General features: G+C 34.0%; 1 long non-coding RNA gene across 1 annotated transcript; it reads left to right on the top strand.

Annotated features, from left to right (window-relative positions):
• The first annotated feature begins 13,006 nt into the window (after nt 1-13,006).
• Nucleotides 13,007-14,689, top strand: LOC119068091. Its single transcript, XR_005086091.1, has 3 exons — nt 13,007-13,042; nt 14,218-14,219; nt 14,559-14,689. It is a non-coding gene; the product is annotated as an uncharacterized LOC119068091 (long non-coding RNA).
• The last annotated feature ends 1,575 nt before the right edge of the window (nt 14,690-16,264 follow it).

The following is a 16,264-nucleotide window of genomic DNA, read 5'->3' as shown; positions in this document are numbered from 1 at the left end:
TCAACGACTGTCCTCCATAATAGTTTATAACATCCGATTGAAAAGACGTATGTGTCTAATACAGGCATATACGCACGCCCTATTAATTTGCTTTCAAATATTTTTTTATTTTCCCGTTTATTTCATTTCATAAGCTAAAAAGCGGAGGGTGCCAATGCATGCGATTGAAAATCGATTTGTTTTTATTTAAATTCTTTTGATGTTACATGTTTTCAATCAGTCCCTTTTTCACAGAAAACCTAAACGGAAGTTACTATGATGACTATGATTTATGATCGTCATAATGTTATTACATGTGAAGCGAAAAGATATCGTAAGACTGGAAAAGGTAATGCAGGATGATGATTTTTTTTGTATTATTATTTCTTCTCTTACATGGAAAATTGGGAAAAATGTTTATCTTGATATTGGTGTGTTGCAATACTAAATTAATACTATACGGTAGAATGTATAACCGAAAGATACGTCTAAATATCCTATCAAGGTTTATACGTATTCTCCCTTTCACTTCAAAAGAAAAAATCCCTGGCATCGAAACAAAAAAGCAATAAATAACGGAATGAAATTAAAAGCACTTTTCCCCAAAAAAGAAATAACATTAAAAAAGGTCAAAAAGTTTGTTCGTTTTATATTTTATGCAATAACCAACCACACATACAACATAATATTTTTTTTTTTTTGTTATTTATTTTATCCCCAATATTTTTATGGTACAAACACTCTTTCACACAGCGGCACACAGCATAAATCGAAAGTAGCAACACAACATTAAAATTTCATTTTTATTTTAAAAGCTTTGGCACAATAAACGGAAAAAATCCTTTTTGATCTATACGCTTTTTTTTCGACTAACGCAAAAAACCGCAGAAAACTTTATTACTGTCATAATAGGACTTAAGAAAAATAAAGTTAAAAATTCAATTTATTACTTTCGCGTGAGTAATACATAGAACAAATATACCAAATATTATATGCCTTACATAGCGAATACAGGCAAAACCAATGATGTTATTAGAAAAAGTAGTTATGTACCGGATCGACCCTATTAACAAATGTTAACAGGCATTGGTACTTAGCTAAAATTGTAGCCTACATTTGTGTACCTCATATTTCATTTTTGATGATATCTTTCCAACAGAATCGTTTTTCAAAGATGTACAACCACGATTCCAATGTGTTAGCTTTCAACAGAAAATACATTTGGTTATAGTCGTTTGACCAGCTCTGAGAAAAGTGAGCAGTTTAACGAAATTTTCATAAACTGCTCACGTTTCTCAGATCCCGTCAAACTGCTACAACCAAATGTATTTTCTGTTAAAAGCTACCACATTCGTGGACGGAATTGCGGTCGTGCATTTTTTAAAAAGGATTCTGATGGAAAGATATCATCAAAAGTAAACTAAAATCCAGTATTTAAAAATCGCCCTGATGTATGCTTTTCAGCAAAGAACCGATGCCTCTTAAGATGCATCGATGCTTAGCTAAAATTGTAGCCTACATTTGCGTGTCTCGTATCTCATTTTTATGATTTATTATATCAGAATCCTTTTTGTGAAATGTGCAACTGCAATAACGACCAAGAATGTGTTGAATTTCATCAGAAAATAGATTTGGTTGTAGTCGTTTGACTAGCTCTGAGAAAAGTCAGCAGTTTAACAAAAATTTCATAAACTGCTCAGTTTTCTCAGAGCTGGTCAAACTGATACAACTAAATCTATTTTCTTTTGAAAGCTAATTACATTCATGGTCGTTTTTACGGCCGTACATTTTTGAAAATGAATTATGGTGGAAAGATAATTTTTCAACTACGTAAAAGGTGAACTCGCACACGATTTTTCGATACCAACATTTTGTAAAAGGAGTCATAAGGTCGATGACACGGCTAAAAAGCATTTGCAGCAAAAAACTTGCGTGTGCGAGTTCACTCTTTACGTAGTTTAAAAGTGCGTTCTTTTGTCACAGTGTGCCAGATTCCCCGATACCAAGATAGCATCGAAAGTAAACTAAAATCCAATATTCAAAAAACGCCCAAATGCATGATTTTCAGCAAAAGAATTCGAAAAACAAAAACTGATAGCAAACAATGAAGTGAATGAAGCGTGCAATGTAGAAAGTGTAAGATATATGCTGACGATGCTTACATTCCATTTATGAGTTCAGCAGCAATTAAATACGTTTGAGCGCGTTCGAACAATCTATTTTAGCCTAATGTATTAATTACATTGTACACAGATTCTGTTGAAAGAAACTAAAATATCCAACCTGTGATTAGCAACAGGTTAGATTTATTCTAGTTCATTCAAGGGGAAATTTCTCTTTTATAAGGATGGTATATTGCTCACTAGATGTGAAGATTTAAAACACGAATCTAGTTGTGAAAAAGTAAGGCACTGAATACTTCATTCTAACTCATAACTTAGTGACTGACGTTACGCGATAGAATTGTATAAAACTGGCGTGGTAATGTAATATTTTGTTATGGTATGTTAGTAAAACCTTAACTAGACTTTCAGTCCGACAATCCTTCACAGAACATATACATACTATACATCCGAGAGTGATAAATTAAATCAAATATTCTTAGATTGAGTGATTGAGTCAAATTTGTTTCTAGATTTCTAACGATTCCTTTATTTGCATATTTACCTTTATTTACCATCCCTATGCTTTGCCGAACTATACCGACGCATGTATAGTGTCTTTTTTATCTTCTGGTTATATTTTATTGTCTTTTCCGTAAATAACAGGATGAATAAACAGATGAAGCCAATATGTTATACGTGTCCTTTATTCTGATTGAAGGGTGAGTGTATTAAAAAAAAATCTGTCTAACTGAAGACATAAGGTCGCCATGTTATCAACTATTGTGTATTATCGCCAAGAAATTTAAAGAAACATTTTTCAAGCCTTTGACAATTTATCTTTGTCCTCCTCATACAAAATACATTTGAATCTCAACACATTCTTTAAGTTAGTTCTCGTTAAAGTATTTTACTTAAATCCTGATACACGTAACCTTAGTAACTCCATGAATATAAGGACAACACAAAAGTAGAGATGGGCGGGCTGCACGAAAATGTCGGGATACCCAAGGTTTATTCGGCTCGATCGGATTCAGGTCAGTCAGATTTCCAATTAGTCGGGAAACAGCGACTTTTTATAAATTATTTTGACAAAAAGGCTTATTTTAAGAAAATATTTCTTCTACAACATATGAAAAAAACTCACATCAAATTTATACAACAATCGGCAATGTTTGTGTGTGTTAGTAAATGAAAGTTCTAAACTGTTCTAAACAACTTACTGCCTCCCGACAGTCTCCTGACAGTCTATTTGAATATTGAAAAATATTGAGAAGAAAGTCGCACAAAATTATTAAAATGCTTTTTAAATATATTTGAATTATCGTAAAAAAAAATTCTGTAAACGGAGAATTGTTCTATTTTGTGTAAAGAATATATATAAATTATAAAAATTTTGTCTGTTTCCCGACTAATTCGTGAGGCATGCTTGACAGGACAAAACAAATTTTTGTACAAAATTTTCGATTTTCGCTCGCTTTTTTCGAATGGAATTGTTCTTTGGCTACTTAAAACTTTTGGATAGTCCAAGTTTTTACCCGAGGGGTAACCGACTGTCCAAAATGGTGGCAAATCAATTTCTAATTCCTTTCAATTCCGTTTAATTACTTCAATTACCGGACCAACTCGTCTAATTGCCGGATTCGCTCTATTTCCTTTCAATTCCGTTCAATTCCTTTCAATTCCTTTCAATTCCCTTTCAATTTCTAAAGTTACTTCCTGTCAATTCCTTTTAATTGCTCTTAATTCCTTTTATTTCTTTAATTAACAGATTAACACCACTACTTGCCGGATTCGCCCTTCAATTCCTATAATTCCAATCAATTCCTTCAATTCCACGAATTTTCGAAATAATTGCTCGATATTTTCAAATAGATATAAATTTAAAGTCAAAGTTAAACCCTTAAGCATTTCGGAAAAAGAATCGTCAGACTAAATCAAGATAAAATTTGGAACAACTATGTTGTCCTACATTTGAGACTCATTTTGTTAGAATCTTTACTTTTTACTCTAGAAGAGATTTTTCAATTTCAATTTAGATTAAACCGTCCAATTGACTGCAGTTTTTTTTAAAATGATTTCACATCGCACATCATTGTTTATTTTAGATAAATAGTATTTTTCGTACCAAGTCAGGAAATGACGAAAAACTTTTGTGCATCCGACAACTGAAATATGACATATTTTGCCATGATTTTTCATTAAGAAATGTCAGTTTTTCCCGAACTGTATATCGTGCAGGAATAGTTATTTACGTATATGTTGTGTACGGTATATTTTAGGTTCGCGGATTGTAGCGCGAACGAAGTGAGGGCGACAAGCGAAAGTGCCTAAAATAAATCGTCCACAACAGATGCGTATATAACTTTTCATGCTGAGGGCCTAAGTTACGAGAAAAATTCCGTAATTTATGCCCAAGCCATGAAAAAAACTTCATGACTACCACTGATTAATATGGTGAATGTGAAATGTGTATGTTTTCAAGTAAATTGCTGTGTTTTGCCTGTTTCAGTTGTCCCATGCACAAAACGTTGTTCGTATCTCGACAGGAAATGGATTTGTTCAGCACACGTCAGCAAAAGCCAAAGCACTGAATTTTTTGTTTCGTTCAAGTGATCGACATCGTAAGATTTTAGGCTTTTGAAAAGTTGATGGAATAGATGATATTGTCGGTGATGCATTTTTTGTAAATTTGGTTTGAAACTGGAGCATTTCGCATCGGCAATGCCCCAGCCTAACATTCCCCCGACGAATATTCACTTGTTTGTTGCGGCTCAAACTCTTCCGTATCTGACTCACAAGAATCCTCTGAAGAAGAATCTTTCAGTGTGCATATTTTGAACATAAAAGGACGTTGGACCTGTTCTAAAATGGAACTGATCAACACTGTACACTGTTATTTATTGTGCGGGAGCCTTTAAAATTAAAACAAAAAGGAAATAATGTGGTTTTGCATTCGCTGGCCCTTTTTTCCGATAATCACACTTATCAGCATTTACTCTCATTTACTTTCAATTCCTTACAATTCCACATATTTCCAGTCAATTCCGATCAATTACTGCCAATTCCGATCAATTCCGGTCAATTCCATCAATTCCAATTATTTACCGGATACTCCGGCAATTCCTTTGAGGGTGTGTAGTCAATTACCCGAGTCGGTTACCCCTCGTTTTTACCCTGAACGGAACCGGATCCAATGGGCTTGAAACCCGACCAATCTGCATATCTCTTTATAACAAAAGTAACATTTGCGTTCGTAACCCGTTTCTCTTAGAATTATCGACATTATTTTAATCCAAAAAAAGTGGTGTCAGTAGACAATTTTTCTTTGCTAATCTTCACCTTGTTGCATTATTTTGCTGCTCGATAGTATAATAATCCAAGGCATAGTCAAAGGCCAAAGAAATACGGTTTCTTGATCGGTTCATGTCGGACTGTGTTTCGATGTGTTTACTGCTTAAATGCTCTTGACACAGTCTGTTAACCCAGTAATTCGCAATATATTTATTGAGAATATCGGAAAAATATAGTATGTACAATAGAGTTATTGCAATATATGATGTCGCCTTTGACACACTTTTTAATTATATTTTAAAAATTCTTCCCTCACGAGTACACCTAGTGATTGATGAAAGGTGAAGTGTCTATGAAGTGTCGTTCGTAACAATTTTTAGTTTCATGTAAGTATTTGATACTTTTTAATACCAATGTACGTAAGGTTGAATAAGTCGGAATAAAAAAACAGCTGAAAGAAAACACAGCGTTGGCCGTTTGTCGTCTTTGAAACATTCGGATTTTCTTTCTTCATTTTCAGTCCTAAAGTTAGTTCTAATAATTTAACTTGGATGTTATGTCTAAAGTGAAGATTTTGTTTAGTTAATTGAAGTACAATCCTTGCAATTAAACTTTTTATGTGTTTTATGTCCTACAGTTTTATTTGTTCCACATGTTGTTAACAAAAGAAACGTACGCCGTTGTACGCACTCGTACGTATGGTGTAGAAGAAATGTGGAACGAATGGAACGAACAAAACAAATGGAACAAACCAAGCGAATGGAACGAATAAAAAGAATGCAAGATTAAAAACGTACCTCAGTTCTTCGAGTTGGAGATAACAAAGTCCTTCCTCATCACCGTTTGGTATATAGAAAATGCAAAAATGCTCTCTAGACACATATATTATGCAATATTGAGCGGGTCTCTCCAATTACCCATGTAGTCAGTTTGACGTGCTTGTTCCGTTTATTTTTGTTTTCTGCGTACAGTCTACGCTCTGGAACACAATATCAAACTATGTATACAATGTAATCACGTTTTGTGCGCTCCAGTTCTTAAAGAGGGAGTAGTGCAAGTGCTTTTCAAAAACATAACCCCTTTTCTCTATACGTGTAATATCCTGTAAGGGTTATCTGTATAAACTTGTGTGAGCTTCCAACTCTTTTGTTGTCTTTTAAAGTTGACTGTTTTGTGTTACCTTTGATTGTGTATTTTCATTTTCTAAAGCATGTTAAAGGTCCTTTTGAGAAAAGACAATATTCAAAAACTTTCAAGTGAACAACGAAAGGCAATGTGGTTTTTGTTTTATTTTATTTTATTAAAAGACTGATACGAGGCTTCTCGGTTGGTGGTAAAAGAGTAGTGGGGGAGGATATACATTTTATTATTATCCTTTTATGTTTGAAATGGTATTATGTCTTCAAAAATATGGATTAAACAAATTTATGCACCGGAAGCTTTATGGAAATGTTTGCTACAAATTTTCAGCAGGCCAGTTGTGACGTAGAAAAGGGAAATTAAAAACGTAAATTTTTAATGCGAAAACCACTGTAGCGATAAATTGAATCCTCAGTACAAATATAATTAATGTGACTTGACCATGAAGCATTTTCAACCCATTTGGAGTAGACACATTAACTCACCACTTTAGCTAAAACGTTCGCTTGAAACAAAAGTAACGCTTTATAGCATGTGTAAAATACATCCTCTCCGAGTCGTAGTACCACTTTCTTATTACTTACTACTAGATTCATTTTGCTTCATTGCAGAGTTATCTTCCCGTTACACAAGAACAAAATATCGTACAATTTGCGAATTTTTAGCGAATTCAATTCCAGAACTCGTCTCAAATTCGCTAAAAAGCCCTTTCGCATGGGTCAGGAAAAATACTATTGTTTGTTTCAGTGGATCCACTCCTCGAAATCGGCCACGATAGCCTCATATCCATAACAAAAACAGATTTCATCATGTAACGAATACCCATGCTACCGGCTATATTCAAAATGTGGTTAAATCTCATAGACAAACCACCACTTTAAAAGCTTATCTGACCACATAATGAAAAATAGCAAACGAAACGAAAGATTTAAATTAAACATTAGATTAAATCGCCATGATTGTTCGACATGTACTTTATGCAGGGTATATCTGGTGCTGGAGTTTCGTCCCTTACATGGCACAAAGGTTATGTATGCTAGTCACGCACGCATCTTCATGTACATTACCTAAATTTCCTATTTTTTTTCAAATGAATATGCTACTATAGACGTAAATGGTGCGAAAGTACACAAACATTCACCGAAAAAAAATCAATTAAAAAACTTACACCACAAAGCCTACCGACCATGTATCGAATGCAATCAAATTTCGTTAAATACATCCTTTAATTGGTTAAACATGAGGGCAATTTTAAGTTTTCTCTTTCGGTTATTTTTTTTTGTTGTTGTTATTGATGGTTGGCACGCATATTTTTTCAATGAGGAAAACGTAATTTACATAAATCGTGGGTTGGGATGATTTTTTTTAACCGAAACCGGAATGATTTGAAGGGTAGAGTAACTTTTCTTTGCTAAGTATGTATTCAGTAGTACGTAAAGTTTACAATTTTACCATCACCCTTTTACTGTTTATGTATTAACACAGTCTGCCATACTCTTTTCGTGTAAATTTAATTTATTAAACATGGAAAATAGTGTATGGATATGGACAATCTTATTTTCTTGATTAAAGTGGTTGTTGCCTTGGAATAATTGTAATGCTAGGCATAAATGATTGTAGTGCGTGAGTTTTAAATTTGTTTGTAAATAGCTATCCCCGTGTAATTAACTGTTGTACGTCTGGACGATGGTTATCTTTTGGCTAGAATGGAAAATTGATTTAAATGAAGCATACAAACCAGACGAATATGTGATTGTACAGTGGAAAACTACTGTTTTCAATGTGCATTATTGCTGCAATGGCAAAATAAACATACGACACGTATTTCATACGTAATGATATACAGAACTAAGACAGACCATCAGTTGGAGAAAAACCCTTCACTCAGTACCACGTCTACTCACAAATTAGGCTCTGGGAAATGAGAAAAGGGTCAGACTATTACAATTATCATTTAGAAGAGGACACTGAATAGGTCAGTAGTGTCGTTAAGCAGCAGCAGCGAAATTGGTAGAAATAAGGAGATATCCTACTAGGATATATACGACGCTCCAGAGTTTTGTTTCGAAAACGTTAACTGTTTTTACAGCAATTACAACGTAGTCGCTGCGAAAACTGAGGACAAAAGTTGATGTTACCTGTACGGCTGAAAACAGTTTTTAACGGCACAGTTTTTAAATCCATCGAAAAAAGTGAAAAATTCTATGTTGTTGTCATTTATGATATGACCACGTGAACATTTTACATTATTAGTAATTCGGGTGAATGTAAATTGAAATTGAATAGAATTGTTGTGCATGATTTTATCTATGTTTATTACCCCCTCGTAACATATCTTTAAAAAAATTCATCTTCGTAACACAGTACACGACTTTCAATTTTGTGCACAATTTCGATTCGACTGTTTGACCAGCTGGTCCATGAAAACAAAGTTAGTTAATTTTATAATCAGGAGTAGACAAAAATGGCAACAGTGGTCTGTTTATTATCGTTAACAATAAATTAAGATTGGCTCACCTAGTTTGTGTATATTACGTAGGTGGAAGCACGGGGTTTCAGGGGGTTTCGGACATTTAGTTTTTTCATGTTGCAGATATTGCAGTGTCAAATTCTGTCCAAGATGTGACATATTTGCAAGGTATTGGCCTTTTTCACAAAGTATAATCAGCGTAACCTTCGTAAAAAGAATCTTGAATCTGACAAGAGCACGTGTGCCAACGTGTAAAAAACAAATGTTCAAAACCCCCTGCTGAACCGTGGCGATCCTCTTGTCAAAGGACAGTACATACACAAATTCCATCATTTATACAACTAAGGAGAGTCTCATGTGAGTCGAATGTATCACTAGCATCGTGCGAACATTTGTTTCAATCCGAATTCGGTACATGAATCATATAATGCAAATATTTAGATTATTTAGAAACTAAAATCATTTTAGACGTAGAGTAAAGTCTTATTAATTGTATTTTACATGACTAGGGATAAAAAGATGGATAGTAGAGTTTTCGACGCATATAGCATGTAACAGTAAATTATTCACCTCTGTCCACATGTTTATTTAGACACTTGGTGAGTTATTGCATAAGCCGAAGGCGAATGTTATAACCCCAAGTGTCTAAATAAACATTTGGACAGAGGTGAATACGCTATTTTATCTACCGACGGCGAAATAATAGCACTTTTTCACTGCTATTATTTCACCTAGGTAGATAAAAAAAATTAGATGCTCAGACTTTGGAATATTACATAGAAAAATCTACGATTAGGTGAATACCAAAATTCGAAATTATAAAACGAATCATCGGAATTCAAAGAAAAAGTAAGAACCAATGAGAAGCTCGACGACAAGGATGACATTGAATGCCATCGACATAAAGGGACTCGAAGGTTCAAATCAAAAAATTTAATGATATTCACGTTATGAAGTTCCACCATGCTGATTAAATTAGAAAATAAATTTTCCACGCAATACATGTTTTCCATTCGAAACATGATTTCCATTCGAAGCATTCTTTCCATTCGAAACATGCTTTCCATTCGAAACATGCTTTCCATTCGAAACATGCTTTCCATTCGAAACATGCTTTCCATGCGAAAAATGTTTTCCATGCGCAACATACTTTCCATGTGAAACATGTTTTTCATGCGAAACAAAATCTTTTCATAGAAAATTGTAATTTTTTTAAATTTACATTTTCAAATTTTGCGCCGTAGCGACGTTACCTTCTACTATATTTTATATCGATGGCACACTCTGTCAAAAACAACGAATATATACGACTTTTATTGTTAACGATAATAAACAAACCACTGTTGCCATTTTTATCTTCTCCTGATTATAAAATTAACTGACTTTGTTTGTTTACATGGACCAGCAGGTCAAACAGCTCAATCGAAATAGTGTACAAAATTAGAAGTCGGCTACTGTAATTTAATTGATAAAATCGGAAATTTGTAATGATTCGACTATCGAAACAATTGCAATATCGGTGAGTGGGTCAACAACAATCGAAAATCGAAAATATAATGAACATAATTATAAATAAAAGAACATCAGTTTATTATTCATGATGAACACATTATTCCACTTTTGATAAAAAAAAAATTTCCTGCCAATTTAACCAACATTTATGCCATTTTCATTTTACCAGAACTCCAACTAATACACATACCGAAAAATGTTTGATTGGCTGAAATGATTGATTTTTTATTCCCTTCGCACAACACATTCATTTATATGAAATTTATTTTATTTAAAAAAAAATCGTAAATGGAAAATTCAAATGTGAAAATTACTTTTCGGGAAAAGAAAATTGATGTTTTAAAATTGAATTTTCATACATGAATTGTCTTACGTTGAAGTGTTCATGTCATTTCGCAATTTCGGATAGAAAGGAATGGGGAGGTTAGCTCCGATTTTACAATTCGTTGTACAATCTTAATAAATTGGTGAAATGCGTAAAGCGTGACATCAACCTAGGCTACGCAGAAAATACACTTTGCTAAATGTAAGCTACTATAACCACTCTATTATTCCCTTGACTGTAAATCATGGGTTTTACAAAAGAAAATACACCGTACGCAACACGTTCCTTTTTGTGCCCTTTGTTAACGCGATAACTTGAGTAAATCTCAACCGATTTTCAAAAACTTTTTTAAAATCGACGAAGTATTGAAATCCTCAGACCAAGTTCGAATATGGGCGGTATCGGTTCAAGCCGTTTCTGCTCTTTGTTAACACGCTAACCGGAACAAATTTCAACCGATTTTCAAAACTTTTTTTTATTCGACGAAGTAGTGAAATCCTCAGGTCAAGTTCGAAAATGGGAGGTATAGATTCAACCATCTGGGAGTAGTTCTCGAAAGAAGCCTTTTCTGTTTTTTGTTAACACGACAACTGGAGTAATTCTCAACCGATTTAATAAAATGTTTGGTGGAGAATGGAATTTTTTCCTAAGGTTAGGTTCTAACGAACAAGCTGATGTTTGCCTTGTAAACAAAACCGAATAAATAGAACAAAAATTAACGAGTGTGTATGAGTTGAAAACATGGGTCATTTTGACAAATAGATACATTTGTTGAACACATTCATTACAGTTTGTTTGAAATGTCAACTTGAAAAAAAAAAGTTTTTATCAGGTTGACATTTCAAACAATCTGTAATGAGTCTGTTCAATAAAAAGCATCTGCATGTCACCGCCTTAGTTATCAACTCAGAAGTGTCTTAACCTGTTCTTTCAGAACCTTGCGAAAATGGGTGGTATCGGTTCAACCATCTGGGAGTAGTTCTCAAAAGAAGCCTTTTCTACTCTTTGTTAAAATCTTGTTAAAGCCTTGTAAACAAAACCGAATAAACCGAACCAAAATTATAGAGTGTGAAGTTTGCGGCCAGAGCGAAGCGAAAGCCGCAATTCACACGAGTTTAAATTTTATTGAAAACATACGTCAATTTTTACCGGGACATTTTATATTATACAAAATTTCGAAGATTTTCAGTGAAACTAAACAGAATTAAATCATCAATGACAGATTTATTAGACCGTTCTAGTAGTTCTTCTTCTAACTGCGTTTTTGTGGCCATCAACATACAAAATTACATTTCATTGAAATAAATCAATAAATCATTGCCAATAAAAATACTATTGGGAAGCTCAGACAAACTGTCAAGGGATCTGACCTACCCAACAGGTGGGACCTAGTTATTTCTTTTGTTTCATTTTCATGTATTATTTAGTGTTATACCTAACACATAATTTAACTGTGGTACAGCTACGGCCCTGGCATTAGTCGAAAGTATTCTAAACAAAACTGAATTTATGCTTCTAAGCCGTTCCTAAATCCAAAATACATAAACAGCAACTGTTTGCAGGATCATGCATTTAATGCAACCATAGGCAACCCATGGTTGTTCCATTTTATTTAAACTTTCGTAACAGCAGACGATTATTCTTAACGCCCTTTCACCAAATGGATGAATGTTGCATTTATTAATTTAATGAACACTGCCACACCACTGCAACTATAACATACACGTAGGAGTATATCAATTTGTCTAAAGCCCTGTATGATTTGCGTATTATTATGCGCAATATAACCATTGTAAAATATGAATGGCTACAATGGTAACACAATGACCGTACATTATATTTTCAAAATGTAGCACAATTGATGCAGATAGCGGATAAAGCAGCTAGGTGTTTATGAATATTCAATGCAATTAGGCAATCCATTGTTAATATTACTGAGAGTTTAGGACTATTATCCCAAGCCTGTGACGTTGGAGCCAATTTTTAATAACAATTGTATCATATTTATCGTTGTGTTGTCACAGACGTTGGAAACGGCTAGTCAACTGTTAATCAAAACGACGACCAATATGATCGATAAGATTTCGCAAACGTTCTTTTATGGTAAAATGTGAGTGTAACTCTAAAAAGGCTGACGGTTACATCAATGAATGTACAAACCAGGAGGTATGGTCTGTTCAGACGAAGTTTGACATTCGACCATACCTTGTGTTGACGTTCGTTGGATTACATTGGTTCTCATACACATATGGCTTAGTGTCTATCGTATGAATTATGTGGCAAGGTTACTATGGCTCCTTTGCAAATAAGTTTGGTCGCTGTGAGTTGCATACAAGAAATTATTTAAAAATTTCGTTGTAATTCCGTCTCCAATGTCAATTTCCTTTTATAGAAATACATTTACTAATCATCCAATTTTATTCTCTTTTCCTTCCGTTGTTTAGAGGCCTGAAATTCAGCATTTCCGGATCGCTTTTGCGGTGAGAAAATAATAGTTTTCGAACTGCAGATATAAAGTACGACTGAATATGGCAAGTAAAAAGGAGCAGATAATATCGAGCACTTGAGGGTATACTTTGACAATGAATTTGACTAGCACGGTATATCGTTCCCTTCTTTGGGCTTCTCCTCAGAGTCCATTGCGTTGATTCTAACATCAGCTACACATAGCATCGCGCAAGAAACCTAATTCAGATTTTTATTTTGTTTTACTGTCAAGTTTGACAGTGTAAGACAGGAATAGTAGATTACATTGGATGCTGCGAAAGTAATTCATTACATGAGACAACAGAACATCATTCCATAAATCAAAACAACAGACAACAGTTTTTGTGATAAAAACAAAATAATAAGCATCGATAGTCGTGACTCTAAATTTCAATGGTTTTTCCTTTATTGTTTGATAAGTCTGTCGTGGTATCTTGCCGACCCCCTCAAAGTTTGAAAAATTAAATTAATAAACGCAGAAGTAAACAACTATTGCCAGTAACCGTTTCGTAAATTTAGATTTCTACATTGTCCCAAAATGTATGAGTTCAATAACTTTCAAATTCATTGAATTCATCCATGTACCCTCAAAATATTAATTCCTTATTGTTGATTTTTGAAGTGGTTATTTACGAGACTATAATTTCGTAAAATCTGTAGACAGTCTCGCTTTTACATTTTAAATATCGCTCCTCATGTAACGAGTAAATTCACCATTTTCTACTATATTCTACAGTAAATGTTGTTTTATCAGCAACCGAAACATCGACTGTGATGGTTCTTATCTCCAAAAACAAAAATGAGAAGAAACAATTGAACGAAAACAAGCATTCACAGTTTTCCACGCAAGACTTGCACAATATCGGATGTATACACACCGAGCCATAAACCTTTAACATAATAAACAGATGTATAAGAAAGTGAAACCAAAAGTGAAACTGTATATAATCGGGACAACATAATCAGCATCCCTTTTCAACTTGCATCATATTGTTCAACAAAACATGAAGATAATTAAAACTTCATCAACCGTATATTGTCTGCAATATTACTCTAGTCTGAGCTTGTTCGGCACAGTCTGTCTGGTGACTACTAAACAAGTTTTTTTTTTACTGTTTGGCAAGCATTAAATTAAATTCTGCAAAATTGCGTCTATTCACCGTAGTATACGGTGCCTACAATAAATTTGCACCGTTTTCTACCTACTCAATGGATGTATATTGCATATAATAGTTATCTGTTAACTAAGTGGAGAATATAGGAAATTCTTCCAAGAGCGAAAGTTTGCGACCAGAGCGAAACCAGGGCTGCAATTCGCTCAAGGTGGGATTTCCTATTTCTCCCCGAGGTGAACACAACGTTTGCGTTTTGCGAAAATCCGCATTTTTGTCCAATTTGAAGAAAATGATATAAATAGAAAATAGAATAGAAAATGATCTCGCCTCTGAGAATGACAACAAAACGCCATTTTCACAACGTTTCATAGTGGACAAAATAAGGATTTTCGCATCACTAGCATGAAAAATGAATATGTGTGCCGGTATGTACGTATATATCTATATCTATATACATTCAAGCATTAATAATTGAATTCAAATTTGGTAGGCTCGATGGAAAAACTCCCATTCCATACAGGTTTCTTTCTTCCAGCCGATATAGATTGTCGAATAATTTTGTTTAAAAAAAAACGTAAATTCTGCACCATGATTTATGGTCTATAATGACTAGATTTGTTGACCACATACGGACTAAATACGTTATTTTCGCTGAACAGATACTGAATCAATATAACAAACCAAAATCATTACCAAACAAATTCAATTCTGCGGTGTGGCGATTCCTTTCGAACGAAATTCCACATACATTCCAATCGCATAAACGAACGAAGAATGTACGGCTATGTATATATCCATATATATATGTAGAGAGTTTAGTATTTATGTATTTACTTCTATTGTTTGATTTATTGAGCTAATTTAATTATACTTTCCTATTACGATAACACACAAACGAGAATACATTGTGGTAATAACAGAGAAATGGAAATTTCTAACAACCAAAAAAGCATTTGATCATTTTAAGTGAGTATCGCATCCGGAAAAACGGTGTCACAAACTTGAAAGAAATGTCTAATTGCTCCGGTAAATATTTGGTTTTTTTTACATATTTACCTGAACAATTGGGTATTTCCTTGTATTTGCACTGGTTCTCGACACACTTCTAAAACCATAAAGGTACCGGTACTTATAGTAAATTAATTTCTTTTTTGGAACTTTTTCTTTTGCAAAGTGTGAGGGCTTTACGGTGAGCTTAAATATTTGTTAACAGAGTGGAGAAAAAATAAGTCCAACTCGAGCGAAATTCCAACAATTTCGCTCGAGTTGGATTTATTATTCTCTCAGATGTCAACGCAACGTTTTTCATGCATACATGTTGAATTCTGCCGCTTTTCTCCACGAAACGAAAACATGATTCGCCACATCATTTTCGAAAACAGTTCGACAGTTCGAATGAGAAAAGCTCTATTTTCTCCCCACGGGAAAGAAAGTGATGCACTTTTCTCACTAGAAATGTCATTCGACCAGTCGTCAAGGAAGCGCAATTTTATCATGGCCTATTGAGGGGAGAAAATAAGGCAAAACACAACGCGCAAATGAAAAAAGTTTTATTCGACATCTCGTGGACAGGTTAGTAGTTTTAGTAGTAGTCACGAGTAACAACAAATTAAGGGAAATTTTTTATTAGATCGGTCTTTCGGTTTTTTGGGGTACACATGAAACAGTGGTAACTGCATGGCCCCTATTGCAAGACTCCTTTTATCGCAAAAATATATAAGCAGTTTAGGCTGAGGTCTAAGCTTCACAACGATACCAATCATGACATCATCAATATACTTAATACTAGCAAGATGGTATCCCTCGATTTTAAGACAAATTTAAATTTATTAAGTAACGT

Source organism: Bradysia coprophila (assembly GCF_014529535.1).
Source record: "Bradysia coprophila strain Holo2 chromosome X unlocalized genomic scaffold, BU_Bcop_v1 contig_173, whole genome shotgun sequence".
NCBI lineage: Eukaryota > Metazoa > Arthropoda > Insecta > Diptera > Sciaridae > Bradysia > Bradysia coprophila.
This window is presented reverse-complemented; position numbering and strand designations above follow the sequence as displayed.